The sequence below is a fragment of the Mastigoproctus giganteus genome, chromosome 8, assembly GCF_048544385.1.
Source record: "Mastigoproctus giganteus isolate SK-2022 chromosome 8, ASM4854438v1, whole genome shotgun sequence".
Lineage (NCBI taxonomy): Eukaryota > Metazoa > Arthropoda > Arachnida > Uropygi > Thelyphonidae > Mastigoproctus > Mastigoproctus giganteus.
The window spans coordinates 111,837,325-111,855,160 of record NC_143582.1 but is presented as its reverse complement, the minus strand read 5'-3'; positions in this window follow the sequence as shown (position 1 = coordinate 111,855,160).

Here is a 17,836-nt window from a genome sequence, read left to right as displayed (position 1 = left end):
TTAGTCCACGATCAGCAGTGTCCATTGATTACCACTCTCTTTCTTCTCCCCCTCAACCACCCCTTTATGCATAGCAGCAATTTGCCTCCAAGATCTTTCTAAGATCCAAGTATATAATATCAAAGTTATTCCCTGCATCCAGTTCCTTTGTGACTGCATCATAGTATCCAATCAAATTGGTCAGGCTTGACTTCCCCTAAACAAAACCACGCTGTGTCCGAGCTATAACTGAAGTCTTGTCTAGATGATCCTGTAGTGCTTCTTTAACCAGTGTCGCCATTAATTTTCCTGGAACAAAAGTTAAACTCACAGGTCTATAATTACTTGTGTCAGCCTTTGATCCTCCTTTGTGAATTGGGGTCACATTTGCAGTTCTCCAGTCTGTGGGTACCTCCACTTAGTCCAAGGAAGCTTTCATAATTATGGCTAAGGGTTTGCTTCCTACTTTGCTGCCTCCTTTAATATAAATGGATAGATCCCATTCACCCAAGGTGCCTTTCGTGTGTTTATCTTCAACAATTTCTTCACTTTACTCTCAGTTATTACAAGGTTCTCTAGCTTACTGCCAGAATTGAATACACCTCTGTCATTCCCATTGCTGAGTAACACCTCATGTGTGAATGTCGATGCAAAATATTCATTTAGTTTGTTAGCTACATGAGCGTGATCATCAACAGTTGACCCATCGATATCAAGTGGACCAATCTGATTCATCCCCTTCCTTCTAGAGTTTACATAAGTAAAGAACACTTTGCTGTTTTTCTTTGTATCCCTTGCCAAAGATCTCTCGTAATCTGCCTTCGCCTGCCAAACCTCCTTTGTAACTTGGTTACAAATCAACTTGTATCTATCATAGGCTTTTTTTTTTTATTAGTTCTTAACGCATCAGCTTCTACGACCATATTGCACCTCCCAAAGTTTTTGCATTTTACTGTTATCCAAGCCCGAGGAGGGAATCGAACCCGCGACCTTTGGGTTGCCAGGCAGGCATTTTACCTACCTGGCTAGCCCAGTCAGCCATAGGCTTCGGTGTCACATGTTAATTTGTATGTAATCCCATGCATTTTTCTTCTCTGCCATATGTCTCATTAGTTCATCTGACATCGACTTAGGCCTAAACCTTGAACAATATTTCTTATTTGGTATGTAAAGCCAGTAGTTTCCATGATAAGTTCTTTGAATGCTTCCCATTTTGAATTTGCTGTTGGTAACATCATCAGATGGTCCCATTGTATAGAATTTAAATACTGTCTCAGACCATCATAGTCGCCTTTTCGAAAGCAATAACCCATCACTTTACTCCTGATAGTAGTTACTTCTTTGAGTAAATCCCACTTCAGCACACTGTGATCACTGCCACCTAGTGGTTCCTTTATCTGCAGATTCTTAATGCCTGAAGCATCACTACTGATAATCAAATCAAGAGTATTACTCCCTCTAGTTGCCTACCGAACATGCTGATGTAGAAAACAATCATCCAATAAATCCACAAAAGCCGTGCTAGTGTGTGAGTGACCAGCCCACAAATTCCAGTCAATATCTGGGAAATTAAACTCCCCCATTATAAAACTCTCTGATGTACTGGCCCACTCTATTTCCCTGTACAGTTTGTTAATTATACTGATCAAAGTCATTAGGCCTATAGAACAATCCTACTATCAATTTTGATCTCCCAATGCTTATGTCACACCAAACTGACTCGACACTGCACTGTCCAGCGATGTCTACTGGCTTCACTTCCTTGGATTTTATGTGATTCTTAACTAATAGCATAACCCCTCCTCCCTTCCTATCCTGCCTATCCTTTCTGTTGACGTTGCGCTCCCCAAATTCCCGATCTGCATTCCTTATATCTGTGTGACACCACGTCTCGGATATTCCAACAATATCCGCCTTTGATGCTTTGAGCAATACCTCAAATTCATGGATTTTATTTACCAAACTCCTAGCATTTGTGTACACGCAAGTATACATGCACGTGTTTCTATTCTTAGCTACCCTAAAACAACCCATGTGTTTTCTTGTACCGCAATGACTCCCACCAATCTCTGAAATATCCTGCATCTTGTTTTTCAGGCTTCTGCTCATTCCAATAGAAGTAGTGCAAGAATCACTTTCACCTCTGCAAGTGGCTACTGTTAATCTATTAGTCTTTGTAACCCCCAAGCTAGCAGTTTTCCGACACACCTAACACTGCCTGAATAGCATCAGCAATATTCTTGCACCCTTTCTATTTGAGTGTATCCCATCCCTGTAGAAGCAGTCTCTCCTGTTAACAAGTACAGTCCAGGCTGAGAAAAATTCTACTCCTTGAGCCTTGCACAATCTTTCCAGGTCCGAATTGATCGACAAGGATATCATCATATACTCCCTCCTATCTTGTCTGGCTTTTTTTTAACAGTGACCTGTACTTGTTAAGTAATTTTTCCGGTCTCCTACTCTTGATATCATTAGTGCCAATGGGTACAACTATATCACCTTTTGTCTGCGCGGGTAGCACAGTGGTATCGTCACCGTCCTCCCCACACCGGGTGGAAAAGGCCTGGGTTCGAATCCCGTCGATGACGCGAGGATCTTTAATGGGCTTTTTTCACTCCGAGGCTGAGTTAGTTGGTCTCAGGCGTAGATAGCAAGGTTTTTCTCCCCAGTTACTGGGGTTTTTTCGTCCAGCAAAACAGGCAAATCAACCATAGAATATAGGCAATTTACAGACGCAAATACGGGTTAATAATAATATCACCTTTTGTGCCCTTAAAAGATGATATCTGCTCTAAAACGTCATCTACCTTTGTCCCTGGCAGACATACCCTGGTCCTGTTCCACCTATCCTTTTTACATAGCATGTTCCCCGTTTCCCTGACAATAGAGTCACCAACAAATACTTGTTCCTGTGGGTCCAGCGCATTCTGCCTTGAGGGTTGCCGCTGTGTTGCGCGATGACCAAGTGCAAGCTCTGGCATTGATGTGGGCAGCTGAGAGCTTGATGGGACCCTCAATTTAGTTCCTTCGAGGGCATCCACCCTGTCCTTCAAGCTCTCATATAGGCCCATAACAACGCTGAGTTGTTGCCTGATTTCGTTACACTCCTTGCATCGCGCACACACACAAAAACATCTCCCATGGCAATATCATGTCCCGTACCTGATTGTCCACAAACATCATGCAAGCAGTGCATTTTAAGAGGCTGTGATTCGGAAGGCAACTGCCCCCTCAGTTCTCCTCTGAGCCACAGCACTTCCATTAGTTTGAGCCTTTTGCTTTGCTGCTCTGGTCTGAGTCATGATTTCGATTTAATTTTATAAAATTTCAATTTCACTACTAAATTATAACCTTAAACTTGTATCCCAACACAGTTATAACGGTATATATATTTTTCAGTGTCAAGTATTAATTTTCTACGAGTTCCCTTTATACGGGGTGATTCACTACCAGTGCGACAAACTTGCAGGAGGTGTAGGGGGCACAAAGACGAATCGGAATCACCTAGCATTGCAGGGTGCGAAATGCCTTCGTCATGCGGTAGAGGACGTTGAACGGGAGGTCGCGTGAACAGCGATCCCGCTGGAAGACAGCATTTCCGAACCGCTTCTGTTGAAGAAACCAAGTAGCAAAAGTCCTCCGGAGTGGATAATCCGCAGGCTCCAATGATTGGACGCGTTGCAGATGGTATGAACTCATTTGGTTTGTAGACTGTATCCTCCATACAGTGGATTGGGAAATACCCAATCGTTGGCCTATCGCTCGAGTACTCGTACTCGGATTGCCTTCTGCAAGACGTAGGACATTCTCCTCATTGTCTGGCGTCCTCGTCGTTCGCTCTCGATTCATGGTACCTCTCGTGAAACAACCAGTCTCACGTAACCTTCTGTGCACACGTGCGAAAATCGATGATGAGGAGCATGCCTGTGGGGGAAATGTCCCTGTACAAGCGCAGAGCGGCGCGCCCGTTACAGTCCGCAGCTCCATACGCGAGGTGCATGTCAGCCAGTTCAACGTTTGAATACTCGTCCATCCTACTGCCTCGGGAACCGGTTCGCAAATGCTGACTTCCAGAGGGATCGCTGTTCACGCGACCTCCCGTTCAACGTCCACTACCTCATGACGAAGGCATTTCGCACCCTGCAATGCTAGGTGATTCCGATTCGTCTTTGTGCCCCCTACACCTTCTGCAAGTTTGTCGCACTTGTAGTGAATCACCCTGTATAACTTCCGTATCACGTTTTGTATTAATTCATTATGTTACGTTTATAATCTAAGTCGTTATATGTATTTAGTTAAAAATTAATTTAATTGACAACGAATTTTAACAAGTTTAATAGATTTTAGGTATTAATTGACAATATTATACTATACTATACTAACGCTATCTAGTTCGGTATATAACGTATAGTATGCCAAAGGCGGCAAGTTACGAACGGGTTAATCTACGGACAAGTATTAATTAACTTTCATATCTCGCTGTCTCAAATTAGACTAAACTAACGATCCTAACTAGGTCTATAAGCTACTTATAGAAAATAATTTGATGTAAAAAAATGGTCAATAAAGCGGCTAAATATGGCTAAAAACGTCTCGTTCAGCGGAGCTGCAACTTGTAACACGTGGATTTGATACCCTTACCGATACTTTTATGCAATTACAAGGCCGAGTAAAGAATAAATACACCAGAATAGTCAGAAGATCACAAATATATGCTATACTACTAAATTTAAATCAAAAGTTTTAGAAAAACAATAATTTCAAATCAATAAATAAGAAAAATCCACTTAGCGGCTTTGAACACGTTCGGCTCCTACTAGCCTCTTCAGCAGACATGTGTCGTCTGACATTCCGGGCTCTCTCATGATGCTTTTTCTCTAGTTTTTGGTGTAGATAACCTGGCCTTGGATGGCGAGCATTAATCATGGGGAGGCAGTGTTAGGTGGGGTCGGAAAACTGCTAGCTTGGGGGGACAAGGACTAATAGATTAACAGTAGCCACTGGCAGAGGTGAAAGCGATTCTTGCACTGCTTCTATTGGAAAGAACAGAAGTCTGAAAAACAAGATGCAGGATATTTCAGAGACTGCTGGGAGTCATTGCGGTACAAGTAAACATATGGGTTGTGTTACGGTAGCTAAGAATTGAAACAGGTGCATGTATACTTGCGTGTACACCAATGCAAGCAGTTTGGTAAATAAATTTGATGAATTTCAGGTATTGCTCAAAGCATCAAAGGCGGATATTGTTGGGATATCAGAGACGTGGTGTAACACAGATATAAGGAATCCAGAACTGGAATTTGGGGAGTACAACGTCTAGAGAAAGGATAGACAGGATAAGAAGGGAGGAGGGGTTATGCTATGAATTAAGACACCATTAAATCCAAGGAAGTGAAGCCAGTCGACATCGCTGGACAGTGCAGTGTCGAGTCAGTTTGGTATGACATAAGCATTGGGAGATCCAAATTGAGAGTAGGAGTGTGCTATAGGCCTAATGACTCTGATGAGTATAATATGAAACTGTACAGGGAAATAGAGTGGGCCAGTAAATCAGAGAGTCTTATAATGGGGAATTTAATTTCCCAGATATTGACTGGAATTTGTAGGTTGGTCACCCACACACTAGCAAGGCTTTTGTGGATTTATTGGATGATTGTTTTCTACATCAGCATGTTCGGGAGGCAACTAGAGGGAGTAATACTCTTGATTTGAATATCAGTAGTGATTCTTCATGCATTAAGAATCTGCAGATAAAGGAACCACTAGGTGGCAGTGATCACAGTGTGCTGAAGTGGGAATTACTCAAAGAGGTAACTACCATCAGGGGTAAAGGGAAGGGTTATTGCTATCGTAAAGGCGATGGTTTGAGACAGTATTTAAATTCTATACAGTGGGACGAACTGATGATGTTACTAACAGCAAATTCAAAATGCGAATCATTCAAAGAACTTATCTTGGCAGCTACTTGGCATTACATACCAATTAAGAAATATTTCTCAAGGTTTAGGCCTAAATGGATGTCAGACGAACTAATGACACACGTGGCAGAGAAGAAAAATGCATTGGCTACATATAAATTAACCCATGACACAGAAGCCTATGATAGATACAAGTCGATTTGTAACCAAGTTACAAAGAAAGTTAGGAAGGCGAAGGCATATTACGACAAATAAATAAATAAATTTTCTGTTTATACTCCGGGACGACCAAACGGTCAGAGGAGTTCACAAGATAGATAGAATACAAGAAACAGCACCGTATTCAGTAGTCACGGGCTTGAACCCCGGTCACTCAAGGCACGTGTACTTACGCACCGGCGCGCCTGACCACTAGGCAAGGGATGCAAAGAAAAACAGCAAAGAGTTCTTTACTTATGGAAACTCTGGAAGAAAGGGCATGAATCAGATTGGTCCACTTGATATCGATGGTTCAACTTTTGATGATTCTGCTTGGTTAGCTAACGAACTAAATGAATATTTTGCATCGACATTCACACATGAGGAATTATTCAGCGCGCTGAATGCCAGAGGTATATTCAACTCTGGCAGTAAGCTGGATAACCTTGTAATAACTGGGAGTAAAATGGAGGAGAGATTGTTGAAGATAAACACAAGAAAGGTACCTGGAGTTGATGGGATCTATCCAGTTATATTAAAGGAGGCAGCAAAGGAAGTAAGCAAACCCTCAGCCATAATTATGGGAGCTTCCTTGGACTCAGGGGAGGTACCGATATACTGTAGATGTGCAAATGTGACACTAATTCACAAAGGAGGACAAAGGCGGACACAAGTAGTAGTAGTAGTAGTAGTGGCATGTGATGAAAGAAAGCAAGTGTATGAGTTTATGCAGCATCAGCCAAAAAAAAAAAAAAAATCACACCATTGCCTCCAAATGCCTGTCCAGTTCCTCCTTAAATTTAGTCAATCTATCAACTTCCACAATGACAGATGGAAGTTTGTTCCAGCAATTAACCACCCGCTGGCTAAAGGCAAATTTCCGCACATCTATTCTACATCTGTCTTTTCTTAATTTGAATTTATGCCCCCTTAGATTCGTACTCTGAACAAGTGGAAGGATCCCATCAGGATTCAGCGTGCTCAACCGATTCAAGGCCTTATATATACGTCAATCAGATCACCGCGCAGGTGCCTAGTCTCCAGCCACTGCAATTTGCAGAAATTAAGCCTCTCTTGGTAAGAGGATCCCTTCATTCCCCTCACCAATCTTGTTGCCCTTCTCTGTACACGCTCAAGCAAATCTACATCCTTTACCTGTACGCAGTACTCAAGGCGTGGCCTGACCATTGCCTTATACAGAGGGATAATCACCTCCTTTTCCCTGCTAGCAAAATTCCTACATATCATTGACAAAACCCCATGACCTGCCCTGGCAGCCTGTCTGCATTGCTCAGAAAACTTCATATCTGACTGCACAATTACTCCCAGGTCTTTTTCATTTTCTACCACCTTAAGTGTAGTACCACACAGTTGGTACGTTTCTCTGGGGTTACTTCTACCCATATGCAGTACTTTGCATTTGTCAAGGTTAACCTTCAGTTGCCACTTCTTAGCCCATCTGTCCAAATTTTCTAGATCCTGTTTCAGTAGCACACTGCCATTACTGTCATTAACAACCCTTCCAACCTTTGTATCATCTGCAAACTTCGACATTAAGCCTGATATACCTTCATCAATATCATTGATAAATATACAAAACAACAGTGGACCTAACACCGAACCCTGTGGGACGCCACTAATGTTATTAGTACTCTAATAACATTAATCCACCCATTGATTACCACCCTCTGTCTTCTCCCACTTAACCATCCTTTTATCCATTGTAGCAACTTACCCTTAATACCATTCTGCTCCAATTTGTAAAATAGTCTTCCATGCGCAGCAGTGTCAAAAGCTTTCCTGAAATCCAAATATATGATATCAAAATTATTTTTTGCATCCAGTTCCTTTGTAACCACATCATAATATCCTATCAAATTTGTGAGACAAGGCTTTCCCTTAACAAACCCATGTTGTGTCTGAATTATTGCTGCAGGCTTGTCTAGATGATCCTGCAATGCATCTTTAACCAGGACTCCATTATTTTACCCGGAACAGAAGTTAAACTAACTGGTCTGTAATTACTCGTGTCACTCTTTGTGAATTGGGGATACATTTGCACATCTCCAGTCCGTGGGAACCTCCCCTGAGTCCAAGGACGCTCTCATAATTATGGCTAATGGTTTGTTTAGTTGCTTTGCCGCCGCCTTTAATATAACTGGATAGATCCCATCCACCCCAGGTGCTTTTCTTATGTTTAACTTCAAGAATTTCTCCTCCACTTTGCTTTCAGTTATTCCAAAATCATTAAGTATCCTGCTACAATTTGATAACCTTCTGCCATTTTCAAACCTTAATAATTCCTCATGTGTGAATGTATATGCAAAATACCCATTCAGTTTGTTTGCTATCTGAGCAGGATCATCAACAGTCAGATTCATCCCCTTCCTTTTAGAGTTTATATAAGTAAAGAAATCCTTGCTGTTTTTCTTACCATCTTTTGCCAAGGATTACTCGTAATCTGCCTTCGCCTGTCTAACCTCCTTTGTCAATTGATTACAGACTACCTTATATCTACCATAGGCTTCTGAGTCGCTTGATAATTTATATGCATCCCATGCATTTTTCTTCTCTATTACGAGTCTCATTAGTTCATTAGATAACCATTTAGGCCTAAACCTTGAACAATATTTCTTAATAGGTATAAAACTTTTAGTAGCTTCCACGCTTCCCACTTAGAATTTACTGTTGGTAACATCGTCAGTTGATCCCACTGTACAGAATTTAAAAACTGTCGGAGAGCACTGTACTCACCTTTACGGAAGCAAAAACCCTTTCCTTACCCCTGATGGTAATTAAATCTTTAAGTAAATCCCACATCAGTACACTGTGATCGCTGCCACCTAGTGGTTCCTTTATCTGCAAATTCTTAATACACGAATGATCACTGCTGATAACCAGATCAAGAGTATTACTTTCTCTGGTTGCCTCTCGAACATGCTGCTGCAGAAAACAATCATCCAATAAATCCACAAAAGTCTGACTAGTGTGTGAGTAACCAACCCACAAGTTCCAGTCAATATCTGGGAAGGTAAAATCCCCCATTATAAGACATTCCGATTTACTAGCCCACTCTATTTCTCTGTACAATTGTTCATTGTACTCATTCGAGTCATTAGGCCTATAACACATTCCTACTCTTATTTTTGCTTTCGCAGTGCTTATGTCACACCAAACTGACTCAACAGTGCACTGTTCATCTATATCAACTGGATGCAATTCTTTTGATTTTATGTTTTTCTTAATTAACAGCATAACACCTCCTCCCTTTCTATCCTGTCTGTCCTTTCTGTACACATTGTACTCCCCAAATTCCAGTTCAGCATTCCTAATATCTGTGTGACACCACGTCTCTTCTATCCCAACAATATCCGCCTTTGATGTCTTGACCAACACTTCAAATTCATCAAATTTATTTACTATACTTCTAGCATTGGTATACATGCAAGCATATATGCTCCTACTCCTATTCTTAGTTACCCTAACACATCCCATATACCCACCTATTTCAGGATGACTGCCATCCGTCCCTGAAACCGCCAGCACCCCACGCTCCAGGTCGCTACTTATTCTAATAGAAGTTGTGCAAGAATCACCTTCACCTCTGCCTACGGCTACTGTTAAACTATTAGTCCTTGTATCCCCCCCCCAAGCTATCAGTTTTCCGACCCACCTAACACTGCCCCGATAGCATCAGCAAATATTCTTGCACCCTTTCTATTTAAGTGTATCCCATCCCTATAGAAGCAGTCTCTCCTGTTAACAAGTACAGTCCAGGCTGAAAAAATTTCTACCCCTTGAGCCTTGCACATTCTTTCCAGGGCCGAATTGATCGACAAGGCTCTCATCATATACTCCCTTCTATCGTGTCTGGGCAGAATTGCAGACACTTTGAAATTCAACCCTAATTCTCGGATTTTGTTCAACAGTGACCTGTACTTGTTAAGTAATTCTGCCGGTCTCCTACTCCTAATATCATTAGTGCCAACGTGTACAACTATATCACCTTTTGTGCCCTTAAAAGATGATATCCGCTCTACAACGTCATCAACCTTTGCCCCTGGTCCCGTTCCACCTATACTTTTTACAAAGCATGTTTCCCGTTTCCCTGACAATAGAGTCATCAACAACTAGTTCCTGTGGGACCAGCGCATTCTGCCTTGGGGGTTGACGCTGTGTTGCGTGATGACCAAGTGCAAGCTCTGGCGTTGATGTGGGCAGCTGAGAGCCTGATGAGCCCCTCAATTTAGATCTTTCGATGGCATCACCCTGTCCTACAAACTCTCATATAGGCCCATAACAACGCTGAGTTGTCGCCTGATTTCCTTACACTCCTTACATCGCGCACACACAAAGACATCCCCCATGGCAATGTCATGTTGCGTTCCAGACAGTTCGGCAAACATTTCACAAGTTAAAATTTTTTTTAGGCTGTGATGCGTTGGAGAATCGCGCCCCTCAGTTCTCCCCCGAGTCATAGCACTCCTGCTACTTTGTGCCCGTTGCTTTGCTGCTCTAGTTTGGGGCATGATACTTTAAATTAATAAAATCAATAAATTAAATTAATTAAATGTCAATAGTACGCTATCTAATAGAAACAGTGAAGCGTATTACTCTATAAATTATACGTTAGAGCTACCTAACTACCTCAATTAAAAATTTGAATTCCCTACCACTATATACAAAAACAATGGCTGCAAGTAATTATAGAACTGTGAGTTGAACTTCTGTTCCAGTAAAATTAATGGAGGCACTGGTTAAAGAAGCACTGCAGGATCATCTAGACAAGACTTCAGTTAAAGCTCGGACACAGCATGGCTTTGTTAAGTGGAAGTCTTGCCTGACCAATTTGATTGGATACTATGATGCAGTCACAAAATATGTGTATGTAGGGAGTAACTTGGATATTATATACTTGGATCTTAGAAAGGCTTTTGATACTGTTGCACCTGGAAGACTGCTGCACAAATCGCAGCAGTTTGGCTTTGGAGGCAAATTGCTGCTATGGATAAAGGGGTGGTTGAGGGGGAGAAGACGGAGAGTGGTAATCAATGGACACTGCTCATCGTAGACTAATGTTATTAGTGGAGTCCCTCAGGATTCAGTGTTGGGACCATTATTGTTTTCTGTATTTATAAATGATATTGATGATGGTATATCAAGCTTAATGTCCAAGTTTGCAGAGGATACAAAGGCTGGCAGGGTTGGGTTGTTAAGGAAACTACTGATGCTATGCTTATGCTGCTGCAACAGGATCTGGAAAGATTGAGCAGGTGGGCTGAGAGGAGGCAAATGAAGTTTAAAATTGACAAATGTAAAGTACTACATATGGAAATAGCAACCCCAGAGCAACGTATCAACTCTGTGGTTGTACACTGACAGTGGTAGAGAATGAAAAGGACCTGGGGGTAATTGTGAGGAAGATATGAAGTTCTCTGAGTAGTGCAGACGGGCTGCAAGAGTAGCTCATGGTGTATTGTCAATGATATACAGGAAGTTTTCTAGCAAGGATAAGGAGGTGATTATTCCCTTGTATAAGGCAATGGTCAGGCCACACCTTGAGTACTGTATACAGGTCTGGAGGCCTCATTTCAAGAAGGTATGTGGAGCTGCTGGAACGAGTACAGAGAAGGGCAACAAGATTAGTGAATGGAACAAAGAGTTTCTCTTACGAAGAAAGGCTTAAGTTTGTCAAATTACAGTGTCTGGAGACTAGGCACCGGCGAGGTGATCTGATAGAGGTGTATAAAGCTTTGAATGGTTTGAGCATGCTCAATGCTGATGGGATTCTTCCTCTTGCTCAGAATAATCACCTGAGAGGGCATAAATTCAAATTGAGGAAAGACAGATGTAGGAAAGATGTGCGGAAATTTGCCTTTAGCCAGCGGGTAGTTGGTTGATGGAACAGACTTCCATTTCTTGTTGTGGAAGTTAATAGCCTAAATAAATTTAAGGCTCAGCTGGACAGGTATTTCGAACAAACGGCAGGGTGAAGTGGAAGTTTTTTTTTTGCTGATGCTGCATAAGCTTGCTTTCTTGCATCATGTGCCTCTACTAATGCTAATGCTAATGCTAATCCTTCAGTTTCGGGGAAGAGCGTCCTACTTGTGAGTCATTCATTGGAAACAATTGTTATCGGTTTGATCTTCATGGAGGTCATTGTAGTGTCTGCCATGCAGTGTCTTCTTTGCCCATCTTTCTAGCTTCGTTTCTGTTGGAGTGGTGCTGTGTATTTCTGGAAGTAATCCTTCAGATTAACTATCGCTGCTTTCTGTTACTCTATCAGGTTTATCAGGCCTCTTCCTCCCTCTTTCCGAGCTATTGTTAGTCTCTGCACTGCTGACTTCTGGTGGTGTTGTTGGCTCTTGGTCATCATTGTCCTTGTCTTTCACATGATATCCTTTAACTCGGTGTTAGTTCAATCTATGACCCCAAAGAAGTATGTCAGTACTGAAGCTGCATAGGTATTTGTGGCTTTAATTGTGTTCCCTCCGTTTAATTTTGCGTTCAGCAGGCTTTTGAGTCTCTAATGATATTTTTCGGTCAGGCACTTCTTGATTTCCTTGTGCTCTGTTTCTTCACGATCTCTTTACCGAATAATTTTCCCTGGTGCAGTGTGTGGGTCTTGCATTTCTCTAGACCAAATTCCATCCTGATGTCCTTGCTGAATTTTTCGGTGACCCGGGGTAGTGTTTGGAGTTTCTTCTCAGTTGCCGCGTAAAGCTTGATGTCATCCATGTCCATCAGGTGGCTGGGGGTGTACAGGTTCTTTCTTCCTTCTTTGAGGTTATATCCATATTTACTGCCGCCCATCACCAATTAGTATAGCTACAGACTCTAATGCCAAGTCTCCTTATGGTTTAGTATTTCACCCCGGGGGCTCACATCTGGTGAGTATGGGCTTGGCAAACCCAGGGTCCTGAGCTGGATATCATCATTCTTCTCTTTCTTGGTGATGCCTTCTCTCTCTCTCTCTCTCTCTCTCTCTCTCTCTCTCTCTCTCTCTCTCTCTCTCTCACACACACACACACACACACACACACACACACACACACACACACACACACACACACACACACACACACACACACACACACACACACACACACACACAGGGGTAACTCGGGAATTTTTTTTTTTTTTTTGGCAGGTGCAGCATAAGCCTCAGGCTTCCTTGTACCATATGGCTAATAATAATAATAATAATAATAAAAAATAATAATCTCCACTTAACACAGAGGACGACAACTGGAGAACTTCATACTGGCACATAACCTGCACATCCTAAATAAATCCAACCAACCCAGTACGTTTTTCACAATAAATGGTGAGTCTAACATCGACGTGACTCACACAACTGCAAACATCACTAACAAAATACCAAACTGGGCTGTGAGTGAGGATCTGACATGTAGTGACCACCGTGAAATTTTCATTTGAACTAACCACAAATTTACAAAATCGGAGGTTACCTACTCAAGACTTGATAAGATTTGCTATAAAGCATATAAAATGGCCACTATTCTCGGAATCAGCTAAACATGACTTCCGTGATTAAAATATTAGATTCATTTATTAAGCTTAATGCCGAAGAACAAGCCTTCTATATCCAAACTACCTTACTACGAGCAACTGAATGCTCAACTAAGAGAATAACTCCAAAGAAATCATCTGTTCCCTGGTGGAATCCCCAGCTAACGGTTTTAAGAACATGTTTCACAAGGCAGGGAAACTGTATCAAAGACGACGATCTTGGCCTCCCAATGAAGTACAAAGACTCAGAAATGAAAACAGAACCATAAAACATCAGTATAATCTCGAAATCTCAAAGCAAAAGATTGCTACCTGGCAGTCTTTCGTCTCCACGGTGGGCAACTCGAACCCGTGGGAACTCCTCTATAAACTTAGCAGAGATAAAGTACCAACCAATGATATTTACAACTACATAGTGACTAATACTCTGAAACCACGACCTGGCATGATACTGTCACAATGATTATGGATAAACGTTTTTCTCAGGATGATCAGTCGGAGAGACTCTCCCACTCAATCCATAACAAGAACCCTCAATCTTCAATACTCCTCGACTGTGGATACTGACCTGTTTACTCAACAAGAGCTTCAAAGAGCTTTAAATAAAATCAATGTCCAAAAATATCCTGGACCTGACTTTAGCATTAGCATTAGCATTAGTAGAGGCATATGATGCAAGAAAGCAAGCTTATGCAGCATCAGCCAAAACAAAACTCCCACTTCACCCTTCCGTTCGTTCGAAATACTTATCCAGCTGAGCCTTAAATTTATTTAGGCTATCAACTTCCACAACAAGGGATGGAAGTCTGTTCCACTAACCAACTACCCGCTGGCTAAAGGCAAATTTCCGCACATCTATCCTACATCTGTCTTTCCTCAATTTGAATTTATGCCCTCTCAGGTGATTATTTTGAGCAAGAGGCAGAATCCCATCAGCACTAAGCATGCTGAAACCATTCAAGGCTTTATACACCTCTATCAGATCGCCTCGCCGGTGCCTAGTCTCCAAATACTGTAATTGGCAAAATTTAAGCCTTTCTTCGTAAGAGCAACCCTTTGTTCCATTCACTAATCTTGTTGCCCTTCTCTGTACTCGTTCCAGCAGCTCCACATCCTTCTTGAAATGAGGCCTCCAGACCTGTATACAGTACTCAAGGTGTGGCCTGACCATTGCTTTATACAAGGGTTTAATCACCTTATCCCTGCTAGAAAACTTCCTGTATATCATTGACAAGACACCATGAGCTACCCTTGCAGCCCGTCTGCACTGCTCAGAGAACTTCATATTTGCCTGCACAATTATCCCCAGGTCCTTTTCATTCCCTACCACTGTCAGTGTAGTACTACAGAGTTGATACGTTGCTCTGAGGTTGCAGTTTCCCATATGTAGTACTTTACATTTGTCAATGTTAAACTTAATTTGCCACCTCTCAGCCCATCTGCTCAACCTTTCCAGATCCTGTTGCAGCAGCATAGCATCAGTAGTGTCCTTACCAACCCTGCCAACCTTTGTATCGTCTGCAAACTTGGACATTAAGCTTGATATACCATCATCAATATTATTTATTAATACAGAAAACAATAATGGACCCAACATTGAACCTTGAGGGATTCCACTAATAACATTAGTCCACGATGAGCAGTGTCCATTGATTACCACTCTCTGTCTTCTCCCCCACAACCACCCCTTTATCCATAGCAGCAATTTGCCTGCAATGCCACAGTGCTCCAATTTGTGCAGCAGTCTTCCATGCTCAACAGTATCAAAAGCCTTTCTAAGATCGAAGTATATAATATGAAAGTCATTCCCTGCATGCAGTTCTTTTGTGACTGCACCATAGTATCCAATCAAATTGGTCAGGCAAGCCTACCCCTTAACAAAACCATGCTGTGTCCGAGCTATAACTGAAGTCTTGTCTAGATGATCCTGCAGTTCTTCTTTAACCAGTGCCTCCATCAATTTTCCTGGAACAGAAGTTAAACTTACAGGTCTATAATTACTTGTGTCAGCCTTCGATCCTCCTTATGTGTATTGGGATCATATTTGCACAAATCCAGTCTATGGGTACCTCCCCCGAGTCCAAGGAAGCTCTCATAATTATGGCTAAGAGTTTGCTTACTTCCTTTGCTGCCTCCTTTAATATAACTGGATAGATCCCATCCACCCCAGGTGCATTTCGTGTGTTTATCTTCAACAATTTCTCCTCCACTTTAGTCTCAGTTATTACAAGATTATCTAGCTTATTGCCAGAGCTGAATACACCTCTGGCTTTCACCTCGCTGAATAACTCCTCATGTGTGAATGTCGATGCAAAATATCCATTTAGTTTGTTAGCTACCTGACCAGGATCATCAACAGTTGAACCATCGATATCAAGTGGACCAATCTGATTCATCCCCTTTCTTCTAGAGAGAAGAACTCTCTCTAGAGAAGAACTCTCTCTTCTCTTCATAAGAGAAGAACTCTTTGCTGTTTTCTTTGCATCCCTTGATAAACATTTCTCGTAATCTGCCTTCGCTTGCATAACCTCCTTTGTGACTTGGTTACAGATTAACTTATATCTATCATAGGCTTCTGTGTCACGTTTTAATTTATATGTAATCCATGCATCTTTCTTCTCTGCCATATGTCTCATTAGTTCATATGACCTCCATTTAGGCCTAAACCTTGAACAATATTTCTTAGTTGGTAGGTAAAGTCTAGTAGCTTCCAAGATTAGTTCTTTGAATGCTTCCCATTTTGAATTTGCTGTTGGTAACATCATCAGTTGGTCCAACTGTATAGAATTTAAATACTGTCTCAGACCATCGTAGTCGCCTTTACGAAAGCAATAACCCTTCCCTTTACCCCTGATGGTAGTTACCTCTTTGAGTAAATCCCACTTCAGCACACTGTGATCACTACCACCTAGTGGTTCCTCTATCTGCAGATTCTTAATGCATGAAGAATCACTACTGATAATCAAATCAAGAGTATTATTCCCTCTAGTTGCCTCCCGAACATGCTGATGTAGAAAAAAAATCATCCAATAAATCCACAAAAGTCTTGCTAGTGTGTGAGTGACCAACCCACAAATTCCAGTCAATATCTGGGAAATTAAAATCCCCCATTATAAGTCTCTTTGATTTACTGGCCCACTGTATTTCCTTGTACAGTTTCTAATTATACTCATCAGAGTCATTAGGCCTATAGCACACTCCTAGTCTCAATTTTGATCTGCCAATGCGTATGTCACACCAAACTAACTCGACACTGCACTGTCCAGCGATTTCGACTGGCTTCACTTCCTTGGATTTTATGTATTTCTTAACTAATAGCATAACTCTTCCTCCCTTCCTGTCCTCTTTATCGTTTCTGTAGACGTTGTATTCCCCAAATTCCAGTTCTGCATTCCTTATATCTGTGTACCATGTCTCTGATATCCTAACAATATCCGCCTTTGATGCTTTGAACAATACGTCCAATTCATCAAATTTATTTACCAATCTCCTAGCATTGGTGTACACGCAAATATACATGCACCTGTTCTTATTCTTAGCTACCCTAACACAACCCATATTAACAGGATAATTTCCACAAAGCCTAATCTGTTGAGGTGTTCAAAACAATCTACAAATAGATCAGCACTTATAAAAATTCCCTTTCAACTCACCCTGAGAATTTTCTACCAAAATGTCCGAAGTCTCCGAAATAAGCTTGAAACCCTCGAACAACTCTTGTTGTCCAACAGCATGTATGTAATCTGTCTATCAGAAACATGGCTTCAACCTGACCAGGAGTCAATAGCCTATGCTCCGGCCGCTGGATTTTCATCGTTCTTCACGTCAAGATCTCAATCTAGAGGTGGCGATGTTGCCATTTTCGTCAAAGATTCCAACCTGAAATTTGTGCACGTCACATCTAGCAACTCCTTATTTTATGAAGCAATACTCGTGACTGTGAAGCTTAATGCCTGTTTAATCGATTTAACGGCAATCTACATACCCCCAGCTCCAGATACTGCAACAGTTGACGATGCTACCGGCTGGATAATGAGTAAGTTACACCCTTCTGCTACGCACATACTGTGCGGCGATTTTAATCTTCCTCCCCACCTGAGCCCTCTCTTTCAACGACTAATGAACAATCTCTCTCCATTAAAGTTGACGATTATTAATGAGGAGCCAACGAGAGGCACCAATCGCCTTGACTTGATTCTATGTTCTGG